Here is a 19,605-nt window from a genome sequence, read left to right on the forward strand (position 1 = left end):
TTTCACTTGCGCTCTGTTCCTCCGTTTCACCATTTTACACTGGCAAAGATTTGTGTTTTGGAAACTAATGGGTAAAGGTCTCAGAAGGGATGACCAGAGCAACACATCTGATCATGACCAGAAATGACAAGCAGAGGAGCACCAGGCAGGTGCTAGAAATGTTGGGATCTCAACTTGAGGGGAGACCCAAGCTTTCCTGATTTACAAATAAAACAAAATTTTGACAGGTAATTATCTGAAAAGAGGTGTGGGGTTTTTTGCCTCTGGTACTTGCTACTACTGGAAGTTGTAGCTGCTGTTAATGGTAAATACAATCACGTAGTCTGCATTCAGTTGCCTAAATATTTGCCATGTCCTAAGCTGGGCTCCAGCTATCGCTCCAGAAGGTGCGGGTCTCCCCTGTGTCACCTCAGCCAGCCCTGTGCAAACACCTGGGAAACCCAAGGTTGCCCAAGTGGCACTAAATGCGTATGGTCAGGCAACTGAACTTCTCCTTCTCTATCTTGCATCATCTGTGGAGAGAGAGGATTTGAAGCTTAATAATATTTTCACACGTGATCTAATTCTTTTCAAAGAATCGGCCTCCTTCTCACCTGAAGACACAACAGAACAGTATCAAAATCATTTGATGATAATGTGTTATCATCTGTCGATCTTGTAAAACTAAGACCAGTCAACACCTCATTCAACACTAACTTCAGAATTTCTCTTAATGGTCTGGCTGCAGCGGTGGCGGTGATTATAAGACGGTATCAATGTAATTTCTTTTTAAAGGGATTTTATTCTGCATTCACGGTGGCAGTGCAAAGCTGGGACACATGAATTAGTGTTGTACCCTAGAAATGCAGAAATCATTAGGAAAAGGAAATGAATATGGGAAATAAAAGGGAATGTGTCTAGTTGAATTACTTTTGTGGTCTGGAGAGGCAGACTCCTTTTTTTACAGCTATAGCTGCTGATATTGCACTCAAGCAAAGCTCAATGTTTTAGATGATGCTTATCTGAACACTACTATCACTTATTCTACAGGACAGTCCTTCTGAGGTGTTGACTTAATTTTGCTTTCCACACAGTTCATATTCAGCATTTTTCTGTTCTACAAAGGCAAGTCTTCAGGATGAAAAAAATACCTTGATGCAACGCTGAAATTGTGATTGCAATTGCTTAAGAGCTGGAAAATTTTTAACTCTGCCCATGTCTTCATATATGTTACACTGCAAGACCCTCTTCTATGGAATCAGCGCACTGCTCCAGTATATTATTGGAAGATGTAAAGAAAAGTGTTTTACCTGGTCAGAATACCTGTAAAGAGTGTTCTGTATTACAGTGTGGTAGGTGAAAATCTAATAAATTACTACAAGGCAATCCATAAACCTAAGGAGACAAAGTTTACGATTACTTAAAGGCCTACACTCCCCCCCCCCCCCCCGCCTTAGTTTTGATTTAACTCTGAATGCTGTTTGTTGGGGTTTTTTTCATGTATCAGAGAACCAAGTACTTTTATTTTTCTTCAGGAGAAGGACTCTGCTTTGGGGAGTTTAAAACAAAGTGTTATGCATTTAAGGTACACTTTTGCAACTAGCTTAACAAGATGAGGTCTGTTGTGTGTGGCTAGTTCAAACAGTTTTGTTTTTAATGACACTTCCCAGTGCAACCCTTGAGTTTAATATACAAGCCTTAAAATAAACCGACATTGTTTCTCTCCCCACCCCCTCTCCCTCTGTTGCTTTCTAAATGTATTTGGGTGGAGGAAAAAGGAGCTTATTTTGTTTGGGTTTTCTTGGGTTTGTTTTTCTGAAGAGGCACTGGGGTGGCAAGGGGGAGCGATGGCAGGGCACGCTGGCTCCTTGGGTGCAAGGAGCATCTCCTTTCCTCTGGGCAGGCAAAGCCGCTTCCTTGCCTCTTCCCTCCCCTGCCCTCTTTTTGGGCAGCCCCCTCCCTCCTTTCCCGACAGAAAGGCAAATGGGGGTTTCACCAGGCTGTCCCGGTCTCTCTCGCCATGCTCTCTTCCTTTCCTTGGTCACAAAGGCCGAAGTGTGTGGGTTTTGATAATTGCCCCAGGTCCTCAGTCGTGACCCCCTACCACCAGTGTTTGCTTCCTTCCCTCCCCCTGTTATCACGGGTCCAATACCTGCCCAGCTACAATGACGTGGCCCCGTCAATTTATTATTGCAGTTAGCGGATAAAAATGCTAGAAACGGGAATCTCAAACAAAAACAAATAAAAATGTTTCTCGATACTGCCGAAAACTGACCTTCATGTGCCGCCCTGTCCTCCTTCAAGGCCTGCTAAACCCACAAGAAAGATTCCCATTAGTAAATCACTATTGGATCATTAAACCTTTTTAAGGCAGTATGTGTCTTACCGAGAGAATGAGGATTACGACACAGCAGTGGCTGCTGCCCACTGACAATCATGGGAACCAACCTCAGTAATAAATCCATGAATTATCTGGCTCGCTTTGACCGGTTCTCACGCCAGAGCAGCTCCTTTGATGTGACCGTCAAAACCCAAGGATGCCCAATAGCAGTAGCCACCAACAAAACAATAGAGGAGTAATAATTCAATATAAATATGTAAAACCTGCTTGCCCCTATGCCCAGCTTTTGCAGTGGGGTAGTTCTGAGCCTGTGGTTGAAATTAGAGACAGAAAAGGGAAATAAAGACCCTTTTCTTCCTGTATATAGCCTCTTAAGGAAAGAAAAGCTGGGCATGTTAGAGAGAGATTTTTTAGTTACCGTTGATGTGCATGACTTTTTCAGCTAAGCGGGGGTTCCCTGTTGCTTTTCAAAAATCAATCTGATGATACTTCATCACCAATATGCACTTAAGGACTGATCCTGCAGAGGGACTAAGGATGAACTATTGTTCTTCGGTGGGACTTCTCATATAAATAAATTTATTCATGCCTTTAAGCACCTGCAGGACCAAAACTTCAGAGGATGCATTCTCATTGGTCTGATTTGTAAAAATATTTAGGTGTCAATCTCCTTTTGAGTGTTTAAATACATCAGAAATACAACTGTTCGTTAGACCACCTCTTGGCTGCCCACTTGCAAGCGTGAATAGTGTTATTTAGTTTCTTGTCCTTGATCTTGTCTAATTAGACCTCAGACTCCGGGGCAAAGATTGCTTTCAAACTCATGATCATCTTGTGAGCACCCTCAACTAGAGTTTCTGGCCCTTACCAGAAGCCTCCAGTTAACAGAGGACAGTAGCTGTCCTGAAGCCCACCTGCTAGTGAGGGAGGCAAATTTCTGATGACACAAGGGGTGACAAAAGAGAAAAATCCCCTTCAAATTGTATGACCAGAGGAGAAGCAGAGTTTATTAAACTGCTTTTAACCATTCTTTCTTTTTTTTTTTTCTTAAAGCAGGCTCAGCAAACTGTAATAAACACCAGGCGCAAAAGATTTTAAGATATACCTGGTTTTCCATAGTGCTGAAGTACCTTTAAGTATACCAGCATGATGGCAATGAATAAGCAGAGGATGCTACTTCTGGGCATTGCCGTGCTGAGCTGGGACGGGGGAATCGCTGCCCGCTCCCATTGCCTGTGGCGTGTTTATCTCACGCCGTCGTGAGTTACCCACTCCGAGCAGCCGTGGAGGGAGCAGACAGGTTTGGGGGGGGGCTGCTGGGCACCTCTCCTAAACTTCTGTGTTTCTGAAGAAGTGTGACGGTACAGCACGTGGCAGCGAGCTGTTGGGTATTGCCTGCGTTCACAGCCAGAGCCACCAGCGGCTCCCATCGCTCCTTCCACACCAAACACAGACTTGGGGAGGTCGTGGTGGGAAGCCCAAAGGCGAGCACTTCAGAGTCGGGTCTGGCACGCACGCAAAGGTTCCCTGAGAGCCTCACGGCAGGCAGGGGAGTCACGGGGACTCCCTCGTGCTCCACGTCTCACGTGCTTCACGCTCAAATTCAGCCCACTTGCTTCAGGGGAGCTGAGCGCAGGTTGGTTGGAGGGATGAAAGCCACCCGGCAGGCTACAGAGGGATGCTCCGATCCGATTGACCCAAGGCCATAGTCCAAACAAATCTGAAGCTGAGACTTTCTACCCAGCTTGGGGTGGAGAACGAACAAACCGAGGATTATTTACTGCAAAACTTCATCCGGATCGAACTAGACTGGCAGGCTCTTATCTCAACAGAGGGGAAGATCGTTCCTGTTTCCTTCCTTTATTTTGCTGGCTCTCTTGCGCAGAACCGCAGCTTACACAATACCAATTAAGCCATTTATGGAATACAGAGTTGTCATTTTTGTCAAAAAAAAATCCCTTGCGAAGGATGCGGGGCCAGTTTGGGTGCAGAGCCGCTCGGCGGCAGAGCTGCCGAAAGCACCCTGCGGCGGCCACGCTCCATCAGCTGCCGTGGCCTCGCCTGGGTCGCTGCTATTCCCTGTTACGCGCAGCGGGCAGCACCACCAGCCAGAGCATGTGTTGTAATATCAATTTATAGTCTGTTATTATTTTCCTGCTTTTGGGGGAAGCTGGCACCTCCCAGCTCGGTTTTCCTGCCAGCAAGACAAAGATTAGGCACACCATAATAACGTTGTCAATATAGTTTACTAAAATGTGATTAATCAAAAGAGCACATGGGAAACAAAGCATGGAAAAGCAGAAGGTAATGATTGACTGTAGCCACAAGGCAGTAATAAAAGGGGTCTAGAAAGCAGATTTTCAGCATGTAAGTGAAAAAGTTCAGGCTTTTAAAAGGATCAGAGCTTTCATAATTTCATGATCAGAGCACTTCTTAATAGGACATGGCAATTGCTCCTGTAAAAGGACTTTCTGGAAAATAGTCCTCAGATAGTATTATCTAGACCTGCCTGTGGTAATTAAATCTGCATTGGACTTTAGTTACCATCACCTTGCATAAAATGCCTTGGTTTGGATAAAATAATTGCTCTTAAAACACTATTCAGAGTAAATTTTCCAGCTGTAGTTCTGAAGGGACAGTCCTAGCAGGATTCGAAATGAGGTTGTTATGTTTTTTAAGTTTATCTTACAGTCCAGGATGTGTTCTGTATTGAATCTGTACCTAGGAAAGAGACTTACAGTTATGTTTTAAGGCAGCAGTATTTTACAGAAAGGAACTTAGGGAGAGATAATAGGATGAGAAAAAAAAAAAAATGCTGGAGAAGGGATTATGTGCCCGAAAGCTTTTTTTTTTTTTCTTTTCTTTTTTCTTTCCCTTACGTCTCTGGCAGTTTAGTAAATGCTTTGCCTTGTTTGCGTCCTTTGACTGCCATGGTGACAACAGCACTGATGTCACAGCACAGACTGCTCCCATGTTTCACCAGCTTTGTGAATCTGTGCAGAAGGGAACAAAACCAGACCCTTCTTGTCTCCTCGGGCAGCCGATGCCCTGGAATCCTAACCTAGGGTGCAGAACTTGTGGTTCCCTCCTTTGCTTTTGCACAGACTTTCTGCATGACCTTCAGTTCAAAATCCACAGGTGAAAACCAGAGATGCTGCTGGCCCCTGACGGAGCGGCTGTGAGGATGACCACGTCCAGGGCCACGTTGGTTCTTCGTCGCTCTGTTAATGGCATGTATCATCAATGTATAAATGGCATAGATAGACTGAGGTGTTAAAGAATCCCGATAATCCTTTGTAACTTCTTTTTTTTAAATGCTACATGAAGGCTGTTTTAAAAGACAGCTTGTAAACCCTCCGTACTCAAGGAAAGACGTTGCATATGATTTGGATTAATAACAGCTTCATCTATACATGAAGTTGGCTTTATCAGCAAATGAAAAGCCTTCATTACTCTATAGCTCATTGGAATGAACCGGGCGCAGTGTTAACCTGCGGAATTAAATTGGAACCCTTGAGAGCAGGGACCATGCTGGGAGACGCGGGTGGCTGGTGGCAGACGTGGGACCGGGGTGCCACCTCGTGGCATGCTCAAAAGATATTTTTATCAATAAGCAGAGGCTCGTTGCCCTGTAGAGGACAGCAAGAAGTTGTACTTATTTATATCCACAATAAAACTAAAAATAAGGGGATAAGCGGCCACCAGAATGTCCTGGGAACAGAATAAACCCAATGACTGCATGACTGTATGTCCTTCAGATAGGAGTAAAATACAAGGACAAGTAGCAAATATGCCTTTAGAAAAAAACTGAGCTCTCATTTTCTAAAGAGTCTATTGGCTGTAAAAGTCATGCAAAATTTTGCGTTCACTCACCTGCAAAATATTTCATACGAGATTGGAAAAAACTTAAGAAGCGGAACTAATGTAGGGCTGTAACTTACAAGAGGTAGCCAGAAAGAAAAGGTAATGGCAGAGATAAAAGATCAAGTTTGGATGTGAAAGCTCCCATTCCCAAATTTTCCAATAAAGTATAAAAAGTAAGAGTTAACAGTCTTAACCAGAAACTCAGCTGCTGGTTTAAACTGATCTATAGTTAAAGTATAGTCTTCCTTATCTTCCTTATTGCTACTGCAGTGCATTCCCATCAACATTTGCCTGGAGATGGAAGGCAATTGGGCAAGCTTTTGAGGAAGACCAGAAATGAAAGTAAAAATACTTGTGATCCAGTATCTCAGAATATATCACAGTTAGAAACAGTCAGCTACACTTTGAGAATGTGATGCTAATAATAATTATAATAGTAATAAAAACCATATTGACTTTATTGTTTGAAATACTTCTAGCCTGTTGCAGCCATGTGCCAGCTCACTTTTGTAATGTGCTTTTGATTGTACTGCCAGTCCTCTGCAAAAGAGCCCACCTTTTTCTGGGGCTTCAGCAAGCCAGTGGCATGAGTTACTTATTGTTTAAAACAAAAATATCAAAAAAGATTCCAAGAAAGTTGCTTCTTCCACCTGTTAAAAACAAGTACCCTGTTCCTTCCCTCGACCATGTTAATTTAAGGCCCAGGAAACGGGGAATCAGAAACTGCGGTCACTGTTCAACTGACGCTGAAGGTGAACACTGATCCTGGAGTCTTTTCACCCCAAACCAGGACACCTTTAATCACAGTGGGACCCGAAACGGTAGGACATCAGCAAGAGGACTGCTTCCCACTCTTTGCCTGGTGGATATTTGTCTTCCACACGAGGGCAAGTTTCAGGTCTGGCATTGGACTGAAAAGGCATTGGGAAGGTCATTAGGTAGCCTCTTCAGAGACTATGCTTTCATTCCTAGCAAAATACTAGAAACTGTACTTCTCCTTTGTGTGCAAGAGCTATTCTGGTGACTTTTCTAGGTTTCTAAGGGCTTACATATGATTATCCTTTCTCAGATGACTCTAAAGCTGGACTCACAGTGCTAAGAGTGTGCAAATATACTACTGCAAAATGAGTTAAAACCAAGGGAAATGCTTCTTTTGTTCCTATTCTGTAAAACCATACCTATACCTATTCTGGAAAACTAGTCAACACCCAAAATTCACTTTAGCTGCTTTTAAAACGACCCATCAATTTCTGAGGTAGAAAACAGCAACTTCTTCCACCAACCACTGAGCCTGAAGAGAGAGGGGGGAATCTCAGAGACCTACACAGCTAATCTCAGTGCAACTCACGTAAACTGGTAATTATAGGGGAAAGTCCAAGACAAAATAACAAAATTAGGACTCCCAGGATCTTAGGAGACCCATTGAGCTATTCCCCTGGCCCAGTCTGAGACCCTTGCTGAGTTGCTCGCCCAGCCTGCTCTTAACAACCTCCAGCCATAGGAATGCAATAATTCCTTAGGTTACATCCTTTGGTCCTTGCACTTAACTGTTATCAAGCACCTTTTCTTAATACCTAAAGGACGACAACAGCCCTTTTGACTGTTTGCTTTCTGCCTTAAAGCAAAGGTGATTCCAAGCCTTTGCACCCCTTTGAAGCTTCTTTGTCATAAAAAATACAGTGGAGGACCTTGGGATTTCTCAGGAGACACTCCTATCTGCCTTGGAGGGCAGCCCAGACTGCAGTATGCCTCCGGCACACCCTGGGAAAGGCAGCCAAAGCCATCCTTTCCAGTGGTGCTTTCACATCAGGGCAAAGTACACCTGCATAACTGTGGCCTGCCAATATTAAGGAGTCATATGGGTGATGCAAGGGCCCTGGCTTGTTCCTGGCAGCAGGGAGGATCCCTGCTAAAGCATAATCTGCCAACTGTGCTAGCCTCCGTTTTGCAGTCCGTCTAAGCTAACGAGTATATTCATTTATTATCAGTATTACTTGTTTTACCTATAGCAGTGTACTGGGTCTGGCTGGGATGGAGCTTATTTTCCCCATAGCAGTCCTCACAGTGCTGTGTTTTTTATTTGTAGCTAGAAGGGAGTTAGTTGATAACACACCAGTGTTTTGGCTACTGCTGAGCAGTGCTCCCACAGCATCCCACATCTCTCCAACACTCCCCAGGCCAGTAGACTGGGGGGTGTCAGGGGGAGAGTTTGGGAGGGGACATGGCCGGGACAGCTGACCCAAACTGATCAAAGGGATTTTGCCTACCATATAACTGTTGTGCTCAGCAATAAAAGCTAAGAGAGGGATTAATTTTTAAGGCATTTGTCTTCCAAAGCACTGGCTATGTGTACCGAAGCCCTGTTTCCCAGAGAGTCAATGGGCATCACCTGCTGATGCAAAGTAGAAAATAAATCTGTTTTGTTTTTTTTTTTTTTTGCTTTGCTTCTATGCGTGGCTGTCGCTTTCTTTCATTAAACTGCCTTTATCTCAACCCACGAGTTTTTAATCTGATTTTCTCCCCCTGTCCTGCCGAGGACGAAGGGTGAGAGAGCAGCTGGGTGGGGGTCTGGTGGCCAGCCAAGGTCAGCCCGCCGCAGGCTCCACCACGAAAGGAGAGGTTCTCCCACTGCCCCCGCTCTCACCCCAAAAATCACGGGCTGCCGGTGAAGAAGAGCAGCTCTTGCTGGAGCCCTGGATGCGGGTTTGGATGCGCAGCGGATGGGACAGAGCTGGGAACAACTCTCCCCTCCCCAGCTGCCAGGGCACCCGCACCGGTTTTAGGAACTGAGGGGTGGTGGGGGAAGCGAGACAGATCGCTAATGACGGGGAGGTATTACTCAAAACTCCCTCTGCCCTCTCTGTCCACCTCCCCAAGAATACCTGGGATCTCTCTTGCCCCCCCCAACCATATTCCCAACAACCCTGCGTGGGGGGGCTGTGCAAATCCCCTGCGAAGAGGCAGTCCGCTCCTGAGGTGAGCAAACACCACGGAGGATCTCAGGCCCCTTCCCGCCAGGAGGGAGATGGAGGGGACGGAAAGGAAAATAGGAAAATATGGTATTTCTAAGCGATGGGCAACAGCCCTCCCAGTGCATTTTTAGGCAGACAGTGCTCGGCAGCCCTCCGCTGACTCCTAGAAACCCGGGGGGGGGGGGGGGGGCACGGGGTGTCCATGAGCGGTTTCGTGAAGGGAAGACCCCCAGACAGACTCCCAGACAGACTCCCAGACAGACTTCCACACAGACTTCCACACAGACGCTACAGCCGGGCTCACTTCCCCCGCACCTGCACAGGGCGCCGAGACGTGGCACCCTCCCTCCCTGCGCGGCTCCTCCAAACTACCGCTTGCGTCTTAAAACTCGCTTCTGGGCAGCAGTCGGCCGATTGCTCCCTGAGTTGTAAGAGTAGAAAGAGAAGGTTGGAGAGAATCCTGAAAAGCAAAAGGGTCGGGGGGGGGGAAACAAAACGCTTCCCTGACCGGGAATCGAACCCGGGCCGCGGCGGTGAGAGCGCCGAATCCTAACCACTAGACCACCAGGGATCTGCGTATACTATCTCCAACGCCTTCTTCAAGAGTTCAGCCCGATAACCACGCCCCCCCCCCCCCCCCCCCGCGCCTCACCGTCCTACTAGTTTCTCTTCTTCGTGCTCCCACCTCCCGGCCAGTACCAAGTCCCGGAGGCGGCTGGGTGTAGGGAGGGACGTTCCATTCCACCCCACGGAAAGGGGGGGCAGGGCGCCGGCAGGGTGGGGCGGAGGGAGGGCGCCTGAGGCGAGGCGGGTGAGGGCCCTCGCCGTGGGCGGGAGGTGGGATGGCGGCGGGACGGAGCGCCCGGCCCTGCCGTCGGTCCGGCGGTGCAGGAGCGGGAGCAGGCGTGCCCCCCACGGCGCGGCAGGCAAGAGCTGGGCGGCCGGGGCCTCGGCGGCAGCGGGGTTGTTTTTTCCTCGTTTCGTATTGCCTGTTCCCGCTGTTCCTCACAGGACAGGCTCTCTGCGGGTCGTTGTGGCGGCTGCGGGCTGGGCCTCGTCAGCCGAGCTCTCTGCACTGCAGACCCCGGCCGGTGGCAGCGTGCTGGTGGTGCTTTGCCCTGCTCTGTCTTAACTGCTTTTCAGGCAGGCGGTGGAACCAAAAAGAGCACAGCCACGCCGGTTTTCGGTGTTTGGTCTGCGGGGGAGAGGCAATCAGAAAGGCCTACCTCGGGTGGGAGCCCGTGGCTCCCCAGAGAAGCCTGACTGGCCTTGCGCTGCCAGGGGCCTCTTGCACGATCGATAGGAATCTGGAACTTTGCTTCTTTTGGTGAGGTTTCTCTGACAGAGGAATCTGGAACTTTGCTTCTTTTGGTGAGGTTTCTCTGACAGAGGAATCTGGAACGTTGCTTCTTTTGGTGAGGTTTCTCTGACAGGAATCTGGAACTTTGCTTCTTTTGGTGAGGTTTCTCTGACAGAGGAATCTGGAACGTTGCTTCGTTTGGTGAGGTTTCTATGAGAGGAGTGGAAACTGCCACGGATGCAGATGACATCTGCATAAGTGCTTTTTCCTCTGGTGTGTTGATTTCAACGGCAAAGTGGATGTGTGAGCTGTGATAGCCAAAGTAATTTTCCCTGTTTAAGCAGTGGCCATAAAATAAGAAGGTTTGCTCTACACACACAAATTCTCTATTTCTCAAACCCTCTGCTTCTAAAATGCGTTATATATGAAACCTTTTCCCTGTTAAGATAGATAAGCTTCAGACTTCGTGCTTGTGGGCTATGCAAATATGCCTTAGCTTATCTTGAAAAGCTTTAGAGTCTGAAAGCAAACTTAAGGAGACCTCTTTCTTCAAAGATGTACTGAGGAGGTTTGGGTGTTCGGTTTCCATCTCACCAAAGTCCCTGTTCAGCTGATGGTTCATTTCATGCCAAACCTTTCACGGTGGCAGGCTTGAACAAGATGTGTATCTTGATTGTGATGGAGCTTTCTTTTGTCCAGTGTGAGCAATTTTACTGTGCAATGATGTAGATAACTTACAAAATGTGAGGTTCCCATCAGGCCCTATTAGATACAGTCAGGTACCTTACATACTGCAAGAACTGTGCTTGGATGTGTTTAGTGATAGCAGCTTCTTTGGTAAGATGAGGCCATTTCAGTCTCTGAGGAGACAAAGCTGTGGAGCACTGGAGACAGAGCACAGCTCAAACTGAGGTACCACCAGGGCCTGAGGCGACTGCAAAGAGGTGGATGTGGTTAGGTGGGAGAGGTCACCTGGTCCCAGCAGGTAATCTGTGCCCCTTGTTGAAGAGCAAGGCAAAGTGGGACCTGGTTTCCTGTAACTATGAGCCAAGGGAAAATTTGCCAATGCAAATGTAGGGATGATTTTGGCCCCAGAACCTGCAAGGAACACCAACCAAATATTAAGGTGGTTCTATATCACAGAAACTGAGCCAGCTTTAAAGAAGTTTGTATGCTTCACTAGCTCCGTGGTTAAAAGCATAGGCTTCCCTAGCCTGGATGCTTCTCAGGTGGGTTTTGGAGGGGTCGTGACTTCTGTGCTTCCATGGCTGTGATGCTAGCAGCACTTGAGACAGCTAAGTTAAAACTAGGGTAGGTCCACGTCAGCTGCACTTGGAGTGTTGAAGATGTGTGTTACAGAAGGGTCGTTGCCACTCTTTGTTCTTAGAGTACCCCTGTTGTGTGACACCTCAGAGGAATGCAGGGGTGAGCCCCCCAATTCTTAAGCTGCCTGAGTGACAGAGACAAAATATTCTCTCCGACAATTTCAGAAAAGTAGCTGAACCTATGAAAGAGGGAATCTCATGGCTGATGGCAGGGTGAGCAAACATGTTTCGTCCACGTCTTAGGAAAGTGTTAGATGTAGAAACAAATAATTCCTGCTCTGTTGTCATATAATCGTAGAATAGTTTGGGTTGGAAGGGACCTTTCAAGGTCATCTAGTCCAACCCCCTCCCATGAGCAGGGACATTTTCAACTAGATCACATTGCTCAGAGCCACGTCCAACCTGGCCTCGAACACTTCCAGGGATGGGGCATCTACCACCTCTTTGGGCAACCTGTGCCAGGTTTCACCACCCTTATCGTAAAAATATTCTTTGTTATATCTAGTCTAAATCTACTTTCTTTTAGTTTAAAACCATTATCCCTTGTCCTATCGCTACACTTGACAATTAGCAAGTTATTTTCAAGATGTGTAATGTATCATACTAAATTTCTGTCACCCAGTGAAAGGGTTGTTGATGACAGCTGTAAGAGTAGTGAAAACTCTAATGTATGTACTAGAGAAGTTTCACTGAAATAAGAAATCTTTTACTGGGTGTGAACCCAGGTTGTGGGGTGTGGGGGCCTGACCACTAGAACACCAGGAAAGTAGCACTGGGAGTCATATGCTGTCTAGTTATTTTTAGAAATAGCTTTCTTTTCTATACAAGTCATGTGCACTGACAAAAGATTATGCCTCTTCTCTGGTTTCCTATATCTGATAGAGAAACGCATCAGTGAAACTGTCAGCGATTCAGCCTCCTGCCAGCGCAGAAGCAGCCAGTGCCTGTGCCTGCATCCCCGCGATGCTAGTTGGAGAAGAATGATCCTCCTGAAAGCGCCAGGGAAGGAATGTCAGAGGCCGATGTTTCTTTTCACTTAACACAACGGAACGGCAGTGTGTCAGTAAAACCAAGTGAGTAACATTCAATGCTAGAGGTACTGTGCCCCAGCTTTCAGAGTTTGGTATGCAAAGCTGAATTTTGGAACCTGAAAAATCAGAGTGATTACTTCAAACGCAAGCTGTAAAGCAGCATGCAATTAACTTGTCTGTTCCATATGAATATATTACATTTTATTATTACTTTAATTTGCCATGTTAATTGATGTGTGACAGTAGGTTTACTATGTGAAAACAACTAAGAATAACATCAAAGTAATGTGCTAATTTACTGAAAGTATATTATTTGGGTATGCTTCTGCTGTATAATGGTAAGTACAAATTGTCTTTAGTATCTGGGGTACATGCTTCAGCACTAGTGAAAATCCTTGATTTGCACAGAAGCTGTAAATGCTATTTATAACTATGTGTAATGTCTGCATTTATCACTCCTCTCTTTCCTCAACTGTGTATTTCATCTGGAAAGTCTTGGCATTAACTTTTCTTCTTTCAGTTAGACTGCTTTAAAATGTACATCATCCCAGTTTCAGGGAGGTGTAGAAGAGAGGGAAGGAAGAGATGATGCACAGTCTTTTGCTGTTTTATGTTTAATTTCCATGTATGGTCAGAATGATTACTTAACTGTTACATTATAATGATTTTCTGGGGGAAAAATACCATTGTGGTTTATATTTCTTATATCTACTTTCACCATAATAGTGTTTTTATGGAAAGAATCTAAGGAAAGTCTCAAAAGGCGTTGTCCAAATGTTACAGCAGTTCTGATACTCCTAGCTCCAAGATCATCTTCCAAGCTGTACAGTGACTTGCTCTATCTTCTTGTATTTTAATTTAAGTAGGGCTAGAGGGCAGTATGTGAGAATTTGCAATGTCATGTCTTAATACTGTGCAGACTAGGCATTCACTATTAAAGAAAATATTTTAAAGATCCTGAAGAAAAATGGGGGAATAACTCACCAGCGATACTTTTATAAATAATTGTACAAGTTCTTGTATTGTTTTCCTTGATCTTCCGTTCTTCTCTTGACACCGTATTTGGTCCAGGAGAACCTGTGTCAGCTTTTTTTCTCTTAGCCTGTGCTAAAATGCACGTGATTCTGGGGTTTGGGATAAGGTATGGCGGTGGGGTGTCCACTGAGCTCAACAAAATACCTTAGTTGAAACAAATATGACTTTTTTATCATCTCCTCATGTATCTCAGCAGATTCCTTTTCTTTTAGTCTTTCTTCTGCAGAGCATTTTGGAAGCAACTTCTGGTTTGCTCTATGAGACAGTAGAAATGGGTGCACAGAATCAGTTATTAAGGGAGAACTTCTTATAAAAGTTTCAAGCTGTGGTCTCTGTCATTTATGTGAAACTTGTAGAAATTTTCAGTAACTTGGTCAAATTGAGTTATATCCAGACAATCAATTCAAAGTTACAGGGTTAGTTGGGGACACTCAGAAAATTCATCATTACATAAACCAAAGAAACTAGGCTAAAAATAGCAATGTATTGTTATAAAAGTCAACCCCCGGTGCATGGTAGGATCAGGCAGAGCCTCAATTATGCATAAAAGTCTGCCTGTATGAAACCTATTTTGTGACTACTTCATGGTGAATAATTGTAAGAGTAATTGGGGAAAAAACAGGATGACTGCTAATGGCAAAAGAAAAGATTGGTGTCACCTTTATTTTATACCTTTTCAAAACTGGACTGTTATGGTATTCAAGCTCATCAGTGTAATGATGGCATGTTGTCTGTCTTAAATAAATGAGCTGTAAGCTAATAGTTACAGATGTTAAAAAAAATAATTACATGAACCACACATGAGCAACACGGTATTTTTTAATAGTAGCGTAAGCTGATCTGAGTGCAGGCCATAAACTTCTTGTCAGTATTTCTGACAATTTTTTTCTCTGTAATGTATGCAGCTCTATTAATATTCACTGAAGTGCGTATTGTGGGAGATCAACCCCTATTCAAACACTGTACTTAAGTATCCCAAGTCTATTCTGTCTTCCATGTGTTATTGTACACGTGAGTTTGTGTGAGAAATCTTTTTCAAGGGTAAAAATTCACAATTTGGTAGTGATTAAAAAAGCAAACTTGTATTTTATCTCCATCAAAATAGTGCAATAAGTGATAAACCAAATGTGCCCAATCCTGAAATGAATGAGTGACGTGAATTTAAGATTTTCTCAGATATTCTAAACATTGATATCACAAAGACAATTAATAAAATGACATTAGATCATTTGTATTCAAATCAATTGCCATGGATCCTATTGCCACGAGAAAGAACAAACCATTCAGACCATCTTCTATCCTCTATGCTATAGAGACCCAAACTAAACTTTATTTCAAAGGTTTTATTTTAAAGTTGATGTGTGTGTATATAATTGTTCTAACAGATAGTCAGGCATTACCTCTTACTTCCAAACTCAGTAAAAGAAAATGGTACATTAGATCCCACTCACACAGTTTCTTCCAATGACATGAAGTCTGTGGGTTGAGCTCCAGGCAATAACCCACAGTGCCATAACCAGAACTTGTATAATGCTTCTGTTCCAGCCCTAGCCTGCTTATTCTGCTGCTCTGACAGGAGCTTGAGTGATTCCTTCCCCATGCCAGTAGGCTAGAATATGTATTTGAAATGCTTGGGGCAATGTAAATACTGTAGAAACATGTAGTTTCTTTGTCTGCTGTATGGAATCTATGCATTGTCCTCATAGAACTTTCTACACAATGCAGTAGAGGTGCTTGGAACAATGATGGACAGTGAACTGGTGGTACATTAGGGCAGAGACAAGTTTTCCTGAAGCTAAAATAAGGTGTTAGTCACTGTCATTGTTGTGCAAGTTCAGCTGAGGGCTAAGTGGGTTTTCCACACTTGGATGGATAGGGCTGCATATCTTCTACTGCAATTTGGCAAATCTGAAAGAAGTCAAGTAAGCGCTACTCATTTAGGTCTCCAGTTTTCTTCCTCTTTTTTCCCCATTTTGTTACCTAAGCAGTACTGGAGGAGTACCTGAGAGCAGGGCCCCATTCTGTGCTGCATTGGAGAACCCTCATGCCAGTGAGGTCTTGGAGATTTTAACCAGCATAACTTTGGGTTTGCCTGTCTGTTGCCCGCATAATAATATAGATACAAGATGTAGTAACTACAGTATGCTATCAACATGTATCCTTTAAGCAGGAGACTATGTTTTAAAAAAAGATCTGTACCTTGTAAAATAAACTGGTTTGGAGGAAAAAAAACCCACCCAACCAAAACTGATGCAAACTTAAATTTTAGCTGGAAGTACAGCAGCAAGTTTTGTGGAGGAGCGGAGATGGTTATTGTCCCCGTGCTGACACTGAGTGGTAGAAGGCACATGCTACGGGTAGGGTAATGGTAGTGGTGGGATGTGGCTGCGTGTCCATATTGGAGTTGCATTCGGTCCTGAAATTGACACAAACGATTTTGAAATGGATCTTTAAGCAGCTGCTAGGTTAAAAAATAGGCTGTTGACAGATACCCTTCTTAGTTAAAACTTGTTGGATGTGTAATATTATAACTACTAAGAAAAATGGTTCTGATGTTGAGACACCTGCGTACCACTTGCTGTTTTATTTTTGTGCATTCTTTTAAGTATGTGTATGTATACCATTTGCGTTTTAGTTTATGCAGGTATCTGCCTATCTTCAGGCTTTTGAGCTGCAGAATTGGGGGGTTTAATGGTATTACGATACCGTGGGCCTTTCCTTAAGCTTTCCGCTCTTTCGGAGCTGGTTACTGACTGAAGGAGTGAATAGGAAGCTGTATCTTGTTTAGGCTAGCTGCAAACGTCTGGAAGGGTTACCTGGAGTTATCTTGGGTAAGGGAATGGAGTTCCTGGTACCTGTAGCGGGTTTTGGGGGTTGGGTGAAGCAGCCTGTGTGCTGGCAGCATTGGCAACAGCAGATCCAAGTTCTCAGGGTTTTCAGTTTCCCAGGGAGCTCAAGGCTTTGCTTAACCTCCATTTCCAAAACGGGCTGTTTTGTTTCAGTACCACCCTTGAGAAAACTCCTCTCCGGAGGCAGAGCTTGGGCTTTATCAGGAAACACTCCGCGCTCGGCTTTATTTTATTTTTTTTTTTTTGGCCCCCAAGACGGACCCCTTTCCCCAGCACAGGGCTTGCCGGCCCCGCACCGCTCCGCGGGGGGTGGGTGGGTGCCGGGTTCCGTGAAGCGGCTGGGGAAGAGCGCACCTTTCCCTTCTCTTCCCTCCCCTCCCGGCCCGCTGCTCCGCTCCGGGCCCCGCTGCCGGAGCGCTGCGCCCTGCCAGACGAGAGCCCGCCGAGCCCCGTCCCCGCAGCCGGCCGGGAGGCGGGATCGGCGGGGCGGGGCGGAGAGCGGCGGGGCTGGCGCTGCTCCGGCCGAGCGGGGAGCGCTGCAGCCGGCGCTCCCGCAGCCGCCTCCTCCCGCCGCCGCCGCCGCCCGGTAGCGGGGCCTGGGCACCGTACCGTGCCGCGGGGCCGCCATGCCAGCGCCCGCCCGCCCTGCAGGTGCGCGCCGCGGGGGAGGCCGCCTTCTTTTCCCGTTTACGCCGCGCCGAGGGGAGGGCGGCGGGCGGGGAGCGTCTGCTCGGCCACGGCCTTGTGGCCGGGCGGGGGGTGCGGGGGCCGGAGGGGCCGTTTGCCTGCTCGGTTCGTGGGGGGAGGTGAGGGGCGGCCCCGCGCTGGGGATGCGTTTCTGCTGGGAGGTTGCGGGGGGGGGGGGGGCGGCGGTGGTTACCTGCCCGCCGTGCTCGGGGTGCCTGCGAGCCCCGGTTTTCGCCTCTGCTGCCGCCTTGAACCGGCCGGGGGAGCTGAGCGGATTGCTTTGTTGGCTTTCACGGCCCCAAAGCTCATTTATTTCCTCCCTCCCGAGATCTTGGATGGCTTACTGGAATGTTCCAGGCTCTCTCTCTATTAATTTATAGCTTCAGGTTGTCATGAGTAAGAAGCGCTGCCGGGGGCCGGAGGTGTGTTAGTAACTGATTTGCGTCTCTCTAATCTGGGCAACGGACTTTCCGTGCCTCGTCGTACGCTACTTCGGAGTTGTTTTTCGGCTGCAGGGGCTTACCTGCGTGTTGGTGATGCGCGTGCAATATTACAGGGCTAAAGGATGCAGTAACTGTTTGTCCTCTAGGTGATGAAATAAGATGATGAACGCTTAGACTCGGTAACAGGGTTTTACCGTGTGTTTACTTTACACGCCACAATTATTGTTCTCCCATTAAGCAGTCATACGTTTCTTGTATTAATGCGTAATGATGGACTTTTCAGATGGGTGGGTGCCCATTAATTGATTATGGTTTGCCTCAAATGCTGTGACCCAGACTAAGGGCCTGTGTTTGGATACTTACAATGCATATTGGTGAACTCTCCCAGCATATTGAATCAGCAAGTGTTTACATAGCGTGGAAATCATGTGTTGCTAATATTGTTCTTTTGGAGGTGTATGTATACACACGCAGAGTTCAGAAAATTAATGGAGAAGGCAGTAGAAAACGCCAAGCAAAGTATGCGTGCGTATATAATTTCTGAATGAAAATTACTTTATCAGAAATATATGTCTTTAAATATAAGTCATGGTTAAAAATATGTACGTCCTAGTGCATTTTAGACTGCTTTCTCTTTCATTTTTTTACCTGGAAGATGTCCATAAATATACACAAAATATTTTAAGGATGTAAACAGGCAAGTAATGTTGGTCCTGTGAAGAGTTGTTATCGAAGCTGTTGGGACTGCTTCTAGACAAAATGTTGTCTGACGGCTCCCACCCACCCCCCCCCCGGCTTTTTTTTTTTCTCTTTTTTTTTCCTTTTTTCCCCCCAGTTTTTTCTTTTTTTCCCAAATTTTTCTTTTCTTCAATTTTTTTCTTTAATTTTTCTTTTTTCAAATTTTTTTGTTTTTTTTTTAATATCAAATCAAAATCTTTGGCTTGAAAGGAAATTGTATGCTTCAGTTAAATTCAGTACCTTTTTTTTCTTATTGTGTGTTATGTTAGGAAAAACAACACTTCTAGAAATACTGATTTGTCTAAGTCAGTTGTGAGGCACAGTCTCTCAGTCTTGCTCCTTGCCTTTGCCCAGTGTCCTGTTCTCGCTGCACCAGCAGCCACACTCCCATTTGGATTCATCACATCTACTGCCAAAATGATAAGTGATTCCCTTTGGAGTTGAAGTGACTTAGAACTGATTGGAACAGTTGTCTTCTTATTGTATAGGAATATGGCTTGTTGCTTTGTGTATCCAAGATTTTGAAAGAGAACGGTACAATTGGCTGGGGATTTGCTCTAGTAAATATTTGGCTAGCTTATGGTCCTGACTTCAGTGGACAGCTTGTCCACTGAAGTGTTAGGGAATAGGTTCCTCTATTCAAATAAAGGTGAAATCATTGGGAAGTGATTTGGGTTGGAGAATAACATTTCTTAAAAAAGGTTATTAACAAAATGGTGAGAATCCTATAGATGGGTGCTGCAGTCAGAGTGGCTCCCTGCAGTCACCCATCTGGGTAAGTGTTTCAAAGGTGAGAAATTAGTGTGAGCCTCTGCAGCATGATCGGACACAAGAAATTACTGCTCCAGGTAGCTGGAGATGTTCACAAATGATAATTACAATGGAAATGAGGGATGGAGGGACTCAATTTCCCTTTGCTTTCCAGAAGGCATCGAAGGAAAGCTGGAATATAACCAATGTCAAGAAAAATGGTAAAACTCCCTGTCCGGCATCTGGGTTGTGTCCTCTGTGTCTCAGCAGGTGCCTGACACAGCAGCAGGC

The 19,605-nt window shown here is 45.6% G+C and overlaps 1 protein-coding gene and 1 non-coding gene across 6 annotated transcripts in view; one reads left to right on the forward strand and one right to left on the reverse strand.

Annotated features, from left to right (window-relative positions):
• Positions 1-9,655: 9,655 nt before the first annotated feature.
• TRNAE-CUC (transfer RNA glutamic acid (anticodon CUC)) lies at positions 9,656-9,727 on the reverse strand. Its single transcript has one exon. It is a non-coding gene; the product is annotated as a tRNA-Glu (tRNA).
• Positions 9,728-12,674: 2,947 nt separating this feature from the next.
• NCOA7 (nuclear receptor coactivator 7) overlaps positions 12,675-19,605 on the forward strand; it is a 98,273-nt gene continuing 91,342 nt past the window's right edge. For 2 of the 5 annotated variants that reach the window (XM_049818032.1, XM_049818034.1), the window contains exon 1: positions 17,213-17,347. The gene's annotated coding sequence lies outside the window, so the exon portion shown is untranslated. Of the gene's footprint in view, positions 12,855-17,208; positions 17,348-19,605 lie in introns of those variants that run through there. The other 3 variants (XM_049818033.1, XM_049818036.1, XM_049818035.1) reach the window with 3 other exon arrangements.

The sequence above is a fragment of the Accipiter gentilis genome, chromosome 15 (assembly GCF_929443795.1).
Source record: "Accipiter gentilis chromosome 15, bAccGen1.1, whole genome shotgun sequence".
In the NCBI taxonomy this organism is placed as follows: Eukaryota; Metazoa; Chordata; class Aves; order Accipitriformes; family Accipitridae; genus Astur; species Astur gentilis.